Source organism: Haemaphysalis longicornis, unplaced genomic scaffold, assembly GCF_048455015.1.
Source record: "Haemaphysalis longicornis isolate Haplotype H1 unplaced genomic scaffold, Haemaphysalis longicornis Haplotype H1 scaffold_13, whole genome shotgun sequence".
NCBI lineage: Eukaryota > Metazoa > Arthropoda > Arachnida > Ixodida > Ixodidae > Haemaphysalis > Haemaphysalis longicornis.
This window is the reverse complement of record NW_027526233.1, coordinates 57,409,365-57,426,794: the sequence shown is the minus strand read 5'-3', so window position 1 is coordinate 57,426,794 and position 17,430 is coordinate 57,409,365. Positions and strand designations below refer to the sequence as shown.

Here is a 17,430-nt window from a genome sequence, read left to right as displayed (position 1 = left end):
TTAAAAGGAAAAAGACCGTAGCCAGCAGACAAAAAAGTATTCGCATACTGATTCAAGATATTATTGACGTCCCATAAAGACAGCACGTGCAATGCAGCTGGGATGTTTCACGCTCTTCCAGCCTTTTTCATTTTTAGCTTGCCATACGCAATGCGGCCACATATATCTGCACAAGGGAAGTAAAACTTTCAAACGTCCGGTTACACTCACTCTGGCGAGAACGTGTGTGCCCCTGAATTTTAATGCTTTTTAAAGCCATGACTGCTTTGTGGTTTCTCGGAAGCATTTTTGTAGGTAAAGTCGTACGTTCTTTTACAGTCAATGTTACTCTTCCAAGCTTTGCGCTTCGTATATTGCTCTCACAATAACTATCATGCGGCATACTTTAGTGTACTCACTGGTCACTAAACTAATTTTAGTTAATAAACAAGTACGTACCCTGATGAGAACGTGCAGACCAAGGCACGAAAAGTAAGTCGGAGATGCGGGAATACATACCCAGAAAAAAAACGATGACTATGACAAGTGAGTACCGGCGTTAGTAATCTACCTTGGCGTACACTATCTGTGCTTACACTACTCATGAATACAGTTCTCTCGAGTGCATGTACTCGTGATATAAGTACTCAGAAGTGCCGTACTCTTGATTACATATACTCGCGAGTTACAAACGTTAGCGTTGCATAACTCATTCGGCTGCCGGAGTGTGTGCACAAGTCTTACGCATTTCGTAGCGCCCCTTAAAGGAAAATAAAATGAGTTGTTAATTAAGGGGGAAAAGTGCGGCTTTTTCTAATGCCTCTGCTGCGGTGTGGCCTTTCACGTCAACCGCCAGTCACAGGGTTGCCATAGTGAAAGCCCGGTCGAGAATGGCCGACTTTGCTGCACATTCTTTTGGAGCTTTTAACGCTGCTTCATAGGACACTGCTAGCACGCACTACTCATGCAGAAATCAATCTTTCTCGATCTTTTAGTTGGTAACCAAAAAGCTTTGGTCTGTTTAAGTTATGCAATATAGTTAAAAAGGAACCGGAGAATAAAATTCTACCTTCTGGAGACGTTCTTTGGCTCTCTGGCTCAGTCGAATCCCTAGACCTCGTGCGGCAAATCAACTCAAGTTGTTGATTCCGGCAATAAAGTAGTAGAAATGCTTTTGAATTCAAATAAATATTTGTACATCTGAGTTTGTGTGGGAGGAAGTACAGATTGAGAACGACTAGAATGTGTACAGATTGAGTACGCTTGTAAATGCAGATTGAGTACGAGTACAGGCGAATATACATAAGTTGAGTGCTCATGAGTACACATTGAACACGAATACTAGTGAGTACAGAATGAGCATGAGAAAAAGTGAGTAAAAATTGAGTACGAGCACGCGGGAGAATGTGTTTGGGTACCAGTACTTTTACCAATGGGTGAGTTCGAGTGTTTTTGAGTACAGACAAACTTTTTCAGCCTTCGTGTACCCGAGCACAACCTGAGGGAAAAAAAGCTGATTGAGATGAGGTAAGTTTTTCTGTTTTGCTAGCCTTGGCCTGCATTCAAAGGTAGGCAGTTCATATATATCTGCCAAAACAAGTTTAAACCTGGGATCAACATAAAATGTAAGAAATGATTTTTATCCTTGCACCACACAAACGTAAATTAAGGTTCACATGCAGAATGAGCTGATATATTAAAAGTTGGTCAGATATAATGGGCTTTTTTTATCATTTGGGGGCCGAGGCTTAATTTTTATGATGGGGTCACAGATTCCGGATTGTTTTTGTCGTGTCGTGGTTGCAGTTGGCTCCGGAATCAAAAGGGGAAGCTATTGTAGAGAGCAAAATTTTGTGACGCATTTCATACAACTTGATCGAAAGGCTATCTGCCTGAACAATATCTGATGCTAAGGCAGTGTTTTCGTCGTCTGTTGGTTGTAGCCGGATCACGAATCAAACGAGGAAGCTATTCTGGAGAGCACAATTTTCTCTCGTATTTAATTAAAATTGTTCGGAAGGCTATCTACCAGAAGGATATTTCCAAACACCTGCACAAATTTTGGCTTAACCATTCAGCCCATTTTTTGGACAAACGACGGATGTGATTGTCTTATTGTACGGAGTTTTTGTACATCCAAAACGTTATATTGAACAAGTGCAATTGTTCAGAATAAACTAACAGCGCTCGCTTACTGCCAAAATTGTATGTGCGATTATCGTGCGTATGTGTTCAATGTTATGGTGCTCGTCACAAGACGGCTTATATTGCCTTATCAAAATTATTTCCTACAAATGCAATACTGTTAAGAGGGGAACCTAACTTTAAAGAATAGGTGTAAGCGTGGTATTATAAAACTGGCCGTTCCACACTGTTGTTGCACCGTTTAGCATGGGGAACTATAAGAAGTTATGACTAGAAAAACCTAGCTGTAACTCTTGCGCCATTGAAAGCATCCCAAAACAAAGGGTTAAAGAACTGGCTAATAACACATCTTTACTGTTAACCAAGTTTCACTTAGTCGTAATGAATGGTTAGTTTACACTGAAGTTGTAAACGTTTCAGAATAATAGTCTGCTGCCAGAAAATGGCTGTCTACGGTGGCAGTTTGGCTACAAATAAATGTCTGTAAGTGTTCTTTTAGCAGAAATCTGATAAAACAAATTTAATGAAAATTAGCAGCTTAGCCGACTCTAATATTGCACAGCTACGCTGATCATCCTTTTTCGCAGTGTAGCAGGGCACTGCATTTTGCACAATGGTCGCTAGTAATTACAAAACTCTTAAAAAATTGTGGCAGCACTTACTAACACAACATTCACCATTGCTTGTCCCAGTATAATACAGGTAATTAGTGGTTTTAATAAATGGTCATACATAATCAAGTAAACAGCTACGCGTGAAAATGCAGATCGGGTGAGCGCGCAGCACGACATAGAGACATTCAACACGCACACATCATAACAACCAACAAATAAATTGACAAAGAAAACCGAGGGATGCACGACGAGAGCCAGTATAGCTTATTAAAGACGATAGTCTTTCTTGGGCTACCTAATCCCAGAAATTTTGGTCTCTCTGTATGATTGTTTGTCTGTCTGTCTGTGACTCGATTATTCCACCCGGATCAAGTAAAACACGGCCTGCGCAATAGTGTTAGCCATCATGTCTCGTTAATACGGAGCCCGTTATAATGACCCCTCATAATATATACGAAATTTTCGGCTACCGGTCTCTCGCCATGCAGTTCTGCCCCGTTAATATAGAAACCCGCAGTACAGACAATGGACGCCTATTTTGGGGAAGAAACCGGTAAATACAGGAACTTTTGTATTGTTATATTCGGCACGAGTCCGCAAAGCAAGAAATAGAAAAAAATGACTGGTGACACCAGAGGCCCGCGCGCGTGCCAAGAATTTACTTTCTGCCCAAGTATCAGGCATTTATCTCGGAACGCTGTTCCTTCCATACCATCCAAACCGATTGAGAACATTCAGGATCAGCGAACAACATTCTATGGTATTGTAGTGACGACAGGGTGACACCCTTTCCCTATCTAACATGATCAGCCAGGGCGCCATGCGCCGGAAAGAAGGAATCCTCAGGCACAGGAGACAAGCTAACTTAAGTAGAATACAAACTTAGGCTAGTTCATACCTTATAAAAAATAAAACTGCGTATAAAACAAGGACACACGAGAAGACGACTAGACACCACTGCGCCCAGTGTGTCTAGTAGTCTTCTCATGTGTCCTCGTTTTATGCGCACTTTTATTTTTCGACAAGATAACAGGACGATATTAGTTCGTGCCAATATTCGCTGCGCTTAAAAGCCAAGGCTTCTCTAGTCAGTAAGGTAGATAGAATGGCTGGGGATAAGCGTAAATGGACCGAGCTTTCCCTTATGTTTCATTGGACGATTATTCCAGAAATGAGCTTCGCTTAAACGAATATTCCTTAATGTTTGTGTTTTTACCTTTGATTCATTACTATGAACGACTCACATTATGGAAGATTTTTCTCAGTAACGAAGGTGGTCATATTAACAAGACATGATATAGTCACAGCCAAATCTACCCGTCCAAGTCAGGTGTAATGTTCATACTTGTCAACATTGTTGAAGAAAAACCAGGCATTGCGCAAATATAAGACAACAAATTAATAAATAAGTGATATTTGCAGTGGTAGTTTATAAAAAATTCATCGATGCTTGATTTTTGCGAAAGTAAATTCTTCATCCACTGCAGAAAAAAATCACTCCACTATCCCCTGCTGTCGCCCGCGCTGCTATAGCTTTTCGTGGAATTTTTAAAATAGGCAGCACCATTGCAAAAGGTTCCACAATATAGGGTCCACCTTCTGCTTGGAACGCACGTGGAGTACCGCAACGTGGTTCTGTAAGAGTTGAAATAGGGCCCTGGATTAACGCGCGTCTCCGCCGTACGGAAGCGCTGGCATGGAAGCGCCGGGCCTGGAGCAGTGGAACGCGGTAAATTTAAATTCATTTTTGCAAACCTTTCACGTCTTTACCTTGGGAGGAGTGCGACGCAAGAGGAACAACGTGAGGTGAGATGTAAAGTGAAGGGAGACATTTACTTATCCAATGTCGATAAAGACTATAGTCTTTTATCGAAATTTGCAACGATTGGAGCAGATACTCTACTATTTGTTTTTAATCGTTTGCTGTACTGACATTTGTATTATAGGCCTTATAGCCAGCAGCAGAATATCCTCTAAATTTAGTGTGGCTGGTGGCGAATATAAAATATTAAAGCAATACTTTCAAAATGATGCCGTAATTTGTAAGCATGCACAATCAACATGTGGATTCGCAAAAATGTTTTAATTGCAATTTTGAGTTAAAAAGGTGGTGTAGTTATTGCTTTATAATTTACAAAAATTTTGAAACTATCAGGTAATGTTAGTTTTAAACATGCAGCAGTTACTAGGTGCGCAGCCTAGACTAGTAACTGTTGCAAATTTTTTGGCAAAACCCACCTGCCGTTCTGAGAGATAGTAAAGTTTCTAAGGAATTATTACATACAGCCGTTACTTCCTCTTCACGAGCTTTTTAAAGACGACAGTCTTTCTTGGACTATTTGAATAAAAAAATTTAGGTCTGTTTGCATGTTTGTATGTCTGTCACTCGATTCAGCCAGCCGGCCGAAGCGAAACTAATGCTACGTAATAGTCATATATACTCCCAGCCATATCTATACGTTTATTTCAGGTGTTAATATTCATTCTTGTCAACATTGTTGAACAAGAACAAGACATAACGCGAATATAAGACAGAAAATGAATACATAAGTGCCATTTGCAGTGTTCCTTTATTAAAAATTTAAGGATGCTTGCTTTTGGGGATATCAAATAAAATACTACATATAACCGCAGAAAACCATCGCCTGCTGTTGCCCGCGCTACCTGGCGGGATTCGACAAAATCTAACCGCAATATCAATGACAGGTGCCACTAGATAGGTTCCGCGTTTCGCTTGGAACGCTCGTGGGGTAAGGCAACGTGGTTCTATAAACGTTGTAGTCGGAGGCCTCGGTTCACGCGCATCTCAGCCGTGCGGAAGCGCTGGCATCAAGGCATCCCACTTGGGGCACTGGAACGCGATCAAATTAATTTACCTTACCTAACCTCTAGCGTGCTATCTTGAAAGGAATGAGACGTGAGAGAAACCGCATGAGAAGTGTCTGGTAAAGAGAAGTTGTGCATTCACTTGGTAGGGGCGCCAGGCGACCAGAATCGTGCTTGGAAATTTGCAAGGAGAAGAGAAAATACGTGGCGAAATATTTCTTATGAGTGTATTTCATTGAACCGAGTCAATAATTTGATGCATGTCAATGCCTCCCTTCCCTTTTAATGCACTTTTAATGTTATGCGAACAAGAATGTGGCAGCTGTGTAAACTACGTAGATAAAGGGGTGAAAATAACGAGGGTCGTTGCCAGTTAATACCGGTGTACGTGTCTCAATTTTTGTCGCAAGGTCTAAGCCTTGTTTTTATATTTTACGCGAAACTCCCTCTAAAATGGATTACAAGCTTGAAACAAACATTTGGTAAATGTGTAGTCAATGGGCGTTTTATTACATTGTACGTTTTTCACGTTTTTCACCGGTACTCACCTGCGGGGCAGGAACTTGGAGGCTTACTAAGAGGGTTCAACTTAAATTGAGAACGACTCAGCGGGCAATGGAGCGGAAAATGATAGGTGTAACATTAAGGGACAAGAAGAGAGCGGAGTGGGCCAGGGAGAAAACTGGTGTTAAAGACATATTAGTAGAAATTAAGAAGAAGAAATGGACGTGGGCAGGGCATGTAATGCGAAGACAAGATAACCGCTGGTCATTAAGGGTAACAGAGTGGATCCCTACAGAAGGCAAGCGCTGCAGGGGGCGGCCGAAAGTTAGATGGGCAGATGAGTTCAAGAAGTTTGCGGGGATAAATTGGTCACAGTTGGCACAGGACCGAGGTAATTGGAGAATAATGGGAGAGGCCTTTGCCCTGCAGTGGGCGTAGATAGGCTGGTGATGATGATGATGATGATGATGATGACGTTTTTAACACCAATCTTGCAAGGCACGAAGTCTTTCGTGACGTTCATCTACAGGGCACAAAGAACCCAACGCCGAGTAAGCATTGCAACTTTCACCGGACTTGGAGGGTGCCGTAATTAGGTGCACGTGTACAATTGCCCACTAACCCAGCGGGAACTCTCTGCGTGCCAACATGCGGCGACGCGGAGCAAATCACCTCTTTTTCCAGGTCGCCTCATCGATATCGTTTGTTTCAGAATTCGCGCGCTTCCGGCGTCTTGCTGGACGTCATTACGCATTCGGTTAGATATTTTCTTTCCGCCAATTTGGAACAACCACCGTACTTCTGTTATGCCGTTCGCACAGCTGCCATCCCCCTTGGAAATCGATTATTGATGTTCGTTTCCAAATATATTCTACCCCTTATCTCCTCGGCCACTTAGCCGGCACGACACGTTTGCCTCAGTCTGCAGCCGGACAGTGGTGGAATTCTAAGGACTACACACAAACATTTGTAACTGTTTTGCATTCGAGAAATTTTAAATTTTTTACGGAATAGATGTGTAGTCTTAGGTAACCTAGCCAGTAAATCAAATCTTGTCTCCTAGTAGTAACGTAGCTGCTGCAGTCTGAAATCCTTCCGGTGCCTTATTAATTACTTGGCAAATCGTATTGGTATATTTTGTGCGTTAGGTGGCATATTCGTGACAAAGTCAAATAATCACCTTTTCTGTGAATTTCAGTTCCTCGCACACTTTCCGAGCTTTTTCAGCGAGCGACTCGTCCGTTAGGATGTAATTTGCATCCCCATCTTTCATTTAATACAGCAGCTCTCCTGCAAAATAAAAATTATTGCTTAATTTAGATAAAAATGCAGACTTGTTCAGGCTAAGAATGAAGTATTTAAAGGAAGGGCAGTTACGGCAAATATTAAAAGGTCGCATGGAAATAAAGAACGCATAAATTTATCTACGAGTCTTCAAAGTAATGAGTGACCGTTTCCCCAGGATAATTCTGTTATTAGTATTGTGATGGTGCTGTTACTCAGGGAAATCGCTGATGGAACAAACATTCTGTACTGACACCAAATAGAAGCAAAAGTCGTTAGCCACGGCGATATGTTTGGATGGACGCCAACCACAAAAATGCCTCTGTTATTACATATAATCCCACGGTGAAGCTTAGTAGCGCTATTTGCACAGCCCCCTCCAAACCTTGACAGGCTTCTGTGTTCCCTATAACGGCAATTGGCACAGCGCAAATACTGTGAAAAGTAGGTCAATAAGTAAGCAAACGAAAATTCTTAATAAGCCAGCGGTACAAAGGAAGTATTTATAGCAGTTGGAGAAAGTATTCACTCAATGGTCGATACGCCCAGCGGAACTGGGCGTGTCGAAAGTAAAATAGATGTGTAGCCTAAAGAAATAAAACACTCAGTTCACGATAAATAAAATGCTTTTATTCCGTGTTCATAGTTTACATTACGTCATCTGCAATTCGGGTGTGTTTCAGCGAGCTTTTGCAGTGAACTCGGCGCCATTGCTACTACACGTCTACTAATTCCAACACAAATATGGCGCGAGCAACCCCATACTTCAACAACGTATAATCGCCCCCACCACGAGAACGGTGCGGTGGGCTGCACCATTTAAACTGATAACATAAAGGTTCGCAGTCATGCGCGATGGACAGACCCACCCCTTCCCATGATGTAAGAGCTATTACAGCGCCTGGAACACCGGACTAGCATGGTAGCGAGGACATACACCTTCCCGGTTGCAAGAGATAACTTGTCTCTACCACTGAGTAAACATGACGTACTGTTGCGATTTTTAGAATTTTTTTCATCGCTTTCGAGCACAACCAAGGGTGGCAGTGGGTAAGAGATAACGTTTAAACAAACCGCCGTAGGGTTCTCTTCCACACCGCATTTTCGTTTCTGTTTACTGTCTGGCTGTAAGGTTTTTTGGAGAGCTATGAATTTTTTGTGCGGTTTAATTGTGACAGAGAGTGTATTACCACAGGGCAGACAGGTATTTTATACACTTCACCATGACAAGCATATTTAATTGAAATCAGCCACTAGTGGCCTCCGATTTCGCTCAAGCCCCGACTGGGTTTCTTGACATGCTCTTAGTTTCCCGCATTACCCTTATCTCCCCCTTGCTACTAATCATCTTCAAACGGCTTAGCCCGTACTCTCACCCGTCTCTCACTGCTTTGAAGGGACAGACAGCCGATTTTTGTCGAGTATATATTCTCTACCCAAATGAAAGGGCATCACTTAGAGCTCATTGACGAGAAACGGTTTTGCTGATAACGCCCTAGAACTTTTTAAATCGAAATTTTTAGATCTACCAGCCGTATGTGTCCCTCCCAAAAATAATGCTGGCAACTATGACGTAGAGTAGCTCGGCAACATACGTTTGTCCGTAGGCGAAATGAAAAAAGATATATAAAAAGTTGTCCCCAGCTAAAATTTTTAATCGCAAGCTTTCCTGTTCCTATAAGTGTTTTTTTTTAATGCATTGGTCTATTTTGCACGAAAGCGCCATCTGTTGGGATAGAGGATAGATAGAATGTGGCTTCAGGTTGTGGAGGTGGGAAGTTCGATTCTCCCCGGGCGCGGCGTTTTTTTTTTTGAACCTCCCGTTGGCATATTTGGAAACTGAAATCAAATATTTTGGCAGAACCAACGCTCCTGATTCAGGCAGAATTGCCAATGCTCCTTCACTGGGTCTCTTTACTGAACGCTGCCGTTGATTCTGGGCATGAAGGCTCAGTTAGCCACACTGAGAGCAACCCCGCGACGGCGGGCGGCGTGTCTGTAAAATTTTCAAAATAATGCTTAGAAATACATGTACAATTTAACCTGGTACAAATATTTGTGTTAAAAGTTTTTCAATGCGTAAGTAAACATTTCAGCAGTTACAGTAGCTGCTAGGTTTGCAGGTTACGTGACAGCGATATAAAAAGTAGTGTCAAGTTTCGACGCTACGAGCCAGGGAAATGCTACTTTTTCTAGTTTCGGTTCTCTTATTGCGCGCCTAGAGACAGTGGTGCTAGGGAAACACTCCTCCTGTCTTTTTTTTTCTTTCCGCTTTTCTCCGGCGCGACTGGGGGCGCACATGCGCGATTACGGTCACCGCAGTTGCTGCTTCCGCAAGGCGAGCAGCGAGGCCGACGCGCGTCTCATGTAGTGGGCGATTTCTCGTATGTGCACGATGTGCTCCCTCTGACATTACGGTGCTGCAAAAGGAACGCCAAGAACACCAGGATGAATCGTAACGCGAAGACTCTTTGAGTGCTGTTAGCAAAAAGTGAGAACGTCGTTCGTATGCCGTACGTGAAGCTGAGCGGAAGGATACGACTTGTGTCGTGCGTGTGCTGTGCTTGAAGACGGACAACCTTGTCTGTGTTGTATTGGTCATCGGTGTTTCTCGCCGAACGTCGCGTTCGCGCACGTAACGCAAATAAAGTGTTTAAGTGATATTCGAGCTGGCGTCGTTACTGCTCAAGCGGCGTGGCTTCTTGCCGTCGGAGCGAGGCTTGTCCTTTGGAGGCAGCGGGGTGGTGGCAGCGGTTTCCGGGTGGGAATGGGGGGACACGGGGAGAGGGGAAGGAATCCAACCGGCATGAGAGAGGAGAGCATTACCTCTCCCCCACGCAAGCTGCGCGCTTTCGCATTGTTGCCATGGCAATTAGAACGTCTTCAAAGCCAACATGGCGGTGGCGTTGTTAGGGCAACAACAACGCAGTAATGTTTCCCCATGCTTCCCCATTTAGCCCGGACGCTGGGTTGAAGGCTAAGAGTCCGCCTCCTGCAACGAACCGCTCCCCTTCCAATTTCAGTACGTTTGCTGCCAAATTAAAATATTTTCGCCAATTTGTTCAGAAACTTCTGGTGGCTACCGGGCTATATAAAATGCTGGCTACCATATCAGCTAGAGAACATATATGCGACAAAAATCGGTTGTCCGTTCCCTGAACAATTTACTTCACTCTCCGCAAGTAGCAGGCTTGCACCATTTGAGAACGTCCCTTTGGCGGTCGAAAACCAAAGGCAACGCTGGTGTACCTATATAAAAAATGGGAACCACCTTTACTTTACCGAGCATATATATATATATATATATATATATATATCAAGAAGAACTGTCTGTTCGAGTTTGCTGCTTTTATAAACTGTTTGTTGGCTTATCAACTGCCTAAACGTCTTCATTTTAGAATATATTTACCCACGTCTGCGAAGACGATACTTGCACACAGAAAAAAATAAGGGCCCTTACGGTGCTTTCTGTGATTACAATGCGAGAGCCTGGAGAAACATTTGCACAACTGTTCCCCACTCCTTTGTATTTGCAGGATTTTTCTCTCTATTCTTTTTTTGTCTCTTCCACGAATTACTTCCACCGCATGTTCTTGCTACACCGTGTACGCGTGGCTTTCTTCGCTTTCGCTTCTTCTTCTTACTGCGCAATTACATAAGCAAGCAAACTCAGACTAGCAAAGACCATAGCGTCCTTAGCGTGAGGGTTCTGCACGGCTGGTGTGCACCAGTCTAGTCACGTGCAAAACGTTCACGAGCCATGCGGCTTTGACCATTGCACTTGTGAATTTCGGAAAGCGCGTGCATAAGCGAATCAAAGTTACCCATTCGTAAAAAACGGCTCTAGTAAATACGTACCACGCATATTGGATCAACAACGGCAAAAACCTTTGTTATACTATTGCAATGTGCGAACATGGAACTGTTCGTAGTAAACTGGGCTGCTACTGTGGAGTAGTGGTTTCAAATTGCTTCGGATCACACTTACGTTTCAGAAAAAAAGCTACACTAGCCTACATCTTTCAAGGTTCTTTCTTGCGTCGCAATGACCTTCAGCCACTGGAGTGCCAGCAGCGTTTGTGTTATCACTTGTTATGCACCGAGTTTGCCTCTACGTTTCCACCTTTATAGTCGAAGGTTTAGTGGCTGCTGCGCCACTGCCTCGGCCTAAATCGGCGGCTGGCCCGTCTTTACATGTCGTTCACGACATAATAACCACTTGAATAGGCAGCTGCTTTCAGCTATTATATATGGAGATGCTGCGCTGACAAAGTTTAGAAGCACAAAAGATTAGAGCAATGCACAAAAAAATGGACCCACACTGAAGTTCTGATTTGCCGGCGCACAGTTTATCATTTTCACCATCGAAGGCACGTCGGCTGGGCAGCCTATGGGTGCGATTCAAATGAAGGAACGATCGAATGCAATCTTACAGTAGATGTTGCCAGAATGCAGGCGCAGGAAATGTTAGAGGTAACGTTCCCATAAGCACTGTGTAATTTGCTTTCGCCCGTGGTCCACATGTTTAGAGGGATAAACGTGAGCCACTAATAGTTACTCTTTGCACTGGCATCCATATTCTTTACCGCGCAATAACAACTGCAACATTAACAAGGCTCTTTTGCAAAAAGGATGTACTTCAGGTTCTCATCTTAATACAACATGAACATCAGCCCACGCTTGAAACCTTCATCGTAAGAACAAAAACTTGTTTTGCGAATGGCATAAACGCATTTACAAACATGCAACATCATGGCTGACTGTTCAAAAACGTGTAACGTCGCCATCGCACAAGTGGGACCGAAAACTAACTTACGTGAGTGTCCCCCGCTCTTAATAACTGACAAATGCAAACAATTGTTGTACAATGAATGTGATGACATGTACCTGTACTGATGGTCTTAATTAAGGGAAGTTGTGTCGGATAGTCGACCGACCCCACAATTTCCGCTTTTTAGGGAACACAAGATTAGAACGAACACGTCCGAATGTGCCGTACAGTGAACGAATTCGCGTGGGTTTATGCGTTTTCCTGCTAAATATAGGCACATAAAAATCAGAGGACGCCGGCAGCTAAGCAGGAACAAACATCTGCATTCTTGTTGAACTGACATATCTTACATAGGGCATTAAGCAAGGCCGTTGGTTTGCTGGTTGCCTTAATTCCTTGTGGTTGAAAGCACAGCTTAGTGCCGTTTTCACCGCCAATCAAGTCAAAATCCGTCGAAGCACTAGGGGAAGGACACTATCCCAAAGAAACAATCGCAACGGACCCATCAGTGAGGGCGTAATGTAAATATTTTGCCATGGTCTACCTTATTTTGAGATTACTGGAGAAGCAAACTTCCAAAACTAGAAATGAAAGAAAATTATATGCACAGCGGGGTAGAGCTGAAGATTTCTGTAGAAACCTCTTAGATGTTCAATGATAGAAGAGATATGCAAACGCAAGCGGATGTTGTTTTTACGTAATAACTTGGCCGCTCCGCCGAAAAAAAAACTGAACATTGCAAGCTTCCTTTGGAATACGTTTTCTATGCCCAATGTCAGCGTAATTGGTCTTCAAGAAGCTATCATAAGGCGCGGTGTCGTGCGTGTGGTTGCGCGCTACTGTGCCGAGAACTTAACGAACGCTTTGCCTAGGGGTGTGGCAATGCTAACCATTGAGTTTTGCACGAGAGCACTATACATTGCTCTAAGCATAGGCATTGTCAGAAACCCCATTTTTCTTCGACGAGCTCTCCGTACGTTGAACACCACTATTGGCATGCCAGTATGCAAACTGCCGTCCGGAAAATGTGAATGGATCATATGTACTCATCTTCGTCTGCACTTGCGCTGTGTGTATAGTCACGCGGCACGAGTGGCAGCTGCTCCACGGGAACATCGCCCTCCACCGATGAAGGCAAGGCAGTGGCTGGCGACCTTCCTGCGAGGAGGCTCTTACTCCCACCATGTAAATGTTGTAAATGGATCGCTCACCGGGATTAACCGGTTCGTGTCACCCGCTCTGCCGGCACATAATACAAATAATTGATTGCATGTCAGAGCAACATCCGTGAACATTGCGTACTGCATCGTAATTCTTGCATGACTTTAAAACTTTGTCCAATTTCCCAGTATTGTTACGGAGAACTCTGTGGATACGCATCACTTTCCCTAAGTTATCCGCAGAAATGTGCGAGCGTCTTTTGGAACACAGTAATTGAGGCTCCATATTTTTCGTGATGTATCATGACGTCACCCGTAGAAGAAATTTACGTAGCGTTGAGTAGAATGAGCCCTTTTTCATGATGGGTGTGGATGACGACGCTCAAACTCGAATCGCCGTGGTATTACAAACGCCCCAAATTGGGGTCAAAGTTGCGTTACTTCAACTTTCGCCTTACAACACCGAAGCTAAAGTTAAAGCTGGTTTCAATGTCCTGCGGCTATAAGTTCACGTTGTTCATCCTCAGAACGTGACCTTAGTCCCCATGTTGAACCGTACTAGTCCCGGTTACCCCACGCATATAATGTGTTTCAAGCTTAGCTCAAGCTCGCTAAAGCCCCCAAAATACCCGAGGCTTTATACAAAATCAATCCTATAGCGTGCTGTAGCCAGTTTCGCCTATGTATCAACAACGTGTACATGGATTCGGTTCGGCGCACCGCTAAACATAACCACGCTTTACCTTCCAAAATTTCCCACCGCGGAAGAGCGATTTTAATTCAATAGAACAAAAAAAACATATCTCTAATTTTTTTTTGAATGAGCGAAGATTTGGGCCTGAAATGCGTCATCGCTATAGTAAAACCTCACAGAAGTTCTTAGAAACTAACCCATTGCTATTTTTAATACCATGCGCGCCTTTATTGAAACCGGATTTTTTTTATTAACTTAATTGCTTGACTCGGATTTATCGTGTCGTTCAGTCTGAAAAATTATCATGGCAGGCCCCCCCATGCCCTCAGTTCCATGGCCTGGTTGAATAACTCGAACTAATAAAACGTCTAAACTTGCATTAGATGGAACCCCCTGTGTATGCACTATTTCTTAAACATTACGGTAAATTCCAGCCTTCATGCCAGTGCTTTCTGCGTCATAAGAGCTTAGCAATCTCATTAATGACCCTGCGAGATTTCGTGCATTCTGATCCTACCATGAGTTTTCATTTAAAGGCTACAGCAATACGCATCTGTTTAAAATAACAATTACAAACAAAAACTAGGAACACGCCAAAGTGCAACAGAACAGTGGTCAGTTAAGAGACCTTAACAGAGAGTTATAATTTAGCAAATATATACGGAAAAAACTTGTCGACGGCAGATTGCCAAAATTTTTCATGGATTGAGGGAACAACCGCATTATCTTCTATTGCACAGAACCCTTGTTGTATTACCTGTGTTGAATAAAAGTATGGACACTTTGGTCTAGCCTATTTTTTTTTTCTGCAGTTAAGTTTTTTTGGTCAACGTATGAGGGGATACGAGAACACTATGCATGAGAAGGGAGATATGATTGATACCTTCACAAATGGCCCGCAAGTACGTTCTGTCACATTCGTATTGAACGCTTTTGCTAAAAATGCGCATTCTCGTTTGTTCGCCGTGTCGTTGTGTGCCGTGTCTGTGTTTGCCCATTCGTTCTCCTCTTCTGCCATTGCGGTGTTTTCATCATCAACGTTTACCAACTTCAGTAAAAACGACAGTTGGGCCAGTTTGTGCTGATACTTTGTGATGTAGGGTGTGAAACGGGACAAACACCAGAGAAGACATCGACGGTGCTAAACCACAACTGATTTTAATATACGCATAAACACAAATATAATCGCGGAATGAACACGTGCCCAGGTCAACCCCCCGAAACGGCAGTTCCATAAATACAAAACGTACAAGATTAGAGAATAAATAAACACATGATTACAATGTACTCTCGGCGTCAAATGAAACGCGAACACGTAAACATGAACCACAAGGTGTAAAGTTGAAAGATACAGTGCGTAGAAATCTTATAATGGCGCGTTATTGGTATGTTTGGAAATCTGCTTTTCCCAATTTTGTTTTTGGAACTAAACTACGCGCCATTTTTGCTTTTATGGAAAGAAATCGCGCTATTTGTGGGTTTAGGTTCCACTTCATTTGTCGCTGATAATAAACAGTCAACAAACAACCCACAAAATATCTAAGTTAATGCTTTTGATAAGAGCAGAAATTCTTTTTCATGTATAGTGCCACCGACTCCTGGCTGACACCCTTTTCATTGTTCTTTCTTATATAGAAAGCTTCCATTATTTCCAGTGTCAATTGACCGTCGTTTGTGTTCTCCGCTGTCGTCCGCTTCAAGCGCTACCTAACGATGTACACCAACTTGTACAGTTCGCCGCACTCAGTGTGTTAGTAAAGTGTCAACTTGGTTTAGGGCTCTGTCTAAGAATACTTCCCAGCAAAGAGCAATGCGGCGACAGGTAATATTGACACAACCACCTGGTGTCTATGCATGCACGACCACCGCGATTTGTAAACCCCGTTTTGTCCCTTACTGCTCACTTTCCTCGTCTATTAACAACCGCATTGCCGCTCAGTGGAAATTTTCGGCTACATGTCTCAATTTGCAATTTTTCAGCACGTATGCACCCAACATCCTTCGGTTTTAGCGCGTGTTGTGGGCACCACGGGAATGGGCTTGACAATGTTAGCAATCTCAGTGCTGCAAAGTATAGTGCCTAGAACGGCATCATCAAACAATTGCGCGCAGAGAAGCTCCTGTTGATTTCCCAGCCCTACGCAAAGAAAATGCGAAGTGCAGCTGAGGTGACGTGCAAATTAAATGTCTAGAAATGACTGATAGGTCACAGGAACGATGGATAAAACTTTCTTTAGTAGTGGCAGCATTCTTTTTTCGCACCTTTGTTGTACATTAAGAATTACCGAGCTGTATCGGCAACCATGAACGCCATTTGAAGACTGAAAAACCAATCGAAAAAATAACCATATATGTTAATGCTATATGTCCTCTCACGTCAATTCTGTCGCTTAACATTGCCCTTTTTTTCGTGCTGGGTAAAATGCTCGCACAGCTGACAATTAGGGCGTCGCCTGCCAAGCGTTCCTTCAAGTAATTCACAAAGCAGAGTGTAGGGCCAGCCTCTTGTTTTAGGTTACCACTACATTATAGAAACAATACTATTGTGCAAAGCAAAGCAGTAGAGAAATTCGCGAAACCTTCAAAACCCATTACGCCAGAGTATTCTGTTTGGAGTAGTCATGCCTTTCTGAGCTTGCAAAAGTAAACTGGCGAGGTTTTCTCTCTTGTGCCTCTGCGTCTACCAATTGCGTAGTGCCTTTGGTAACATAATATCGTCTTCTACCTCCTATCAAGTGAGAGCCCAGCTTTTACCCTCTGATTTGGCCTCCTTGAAGATTCAGGTTGTCACCGCGTATGTACAAACTGAGTACAACTCTATTCCAGGCTAATTTTACTGCGATAATCTTAAGTGTACAGTGTTTCGAAACTGCGTTTTCACTGTTATGATCAGGCACTGCAAAGTCAAAATAGAAAAGCATGTTAGAATACAATGTAAAATCTAACCAGCACTCAGAGTAGAAACCAATTGTGTTACGTTCGCGCCACCTCAGGGCGTGTTAAACGCCGGTACCAGTCAGTGTAGTTCAAGGTTGCATGATAGTTGACCGTGATTTCATGTGAGTTGAACAAGAACACCGGGCCGACGGAGAACTGCGAGCCTAGGAACGAGACTGAGTCACATTCCCCTAGTAAGTCTGTCGAACTAGTAAGAGCAACAGAAAAAAAGAAAAAAAAGCGAAAAGACACCAAGAAAATGTAGGAGTGTATGAGTCAATCAGCATCTCCAGGTTCGGCTAAACTGCTTTGCCCTTCAAATTACCAAGCAAATTGGACTACTACGAGCAATTAGGCTGTTTCCTCTGCCCCAGACAAAAATACGAATATTAACATTGCCGTAGTGGCTGAAAGCAATATCTGCGTACCTGCTATACGAGCAATGTGGTGTTCCACAGCGCGTGTTTAACTGAGCCACTAAGGTCGCGCAACTCATGTATAGTACCTTAGGGTCCT

At 43.2% G+C, this 17,430-nt stretch overlaps 1 pseudogene; it reads right to left on the bottom strand.

The window, feature by feature from the left end:
* The window catches only part of LOC144163849 (putative 4-coumarate--CoA ligase 1), a 94,508-nt pseudogene that overhangs the window by 59,364 nt on the left and 17,714 nt on the right, over positions 1-17,430 (bottom strand).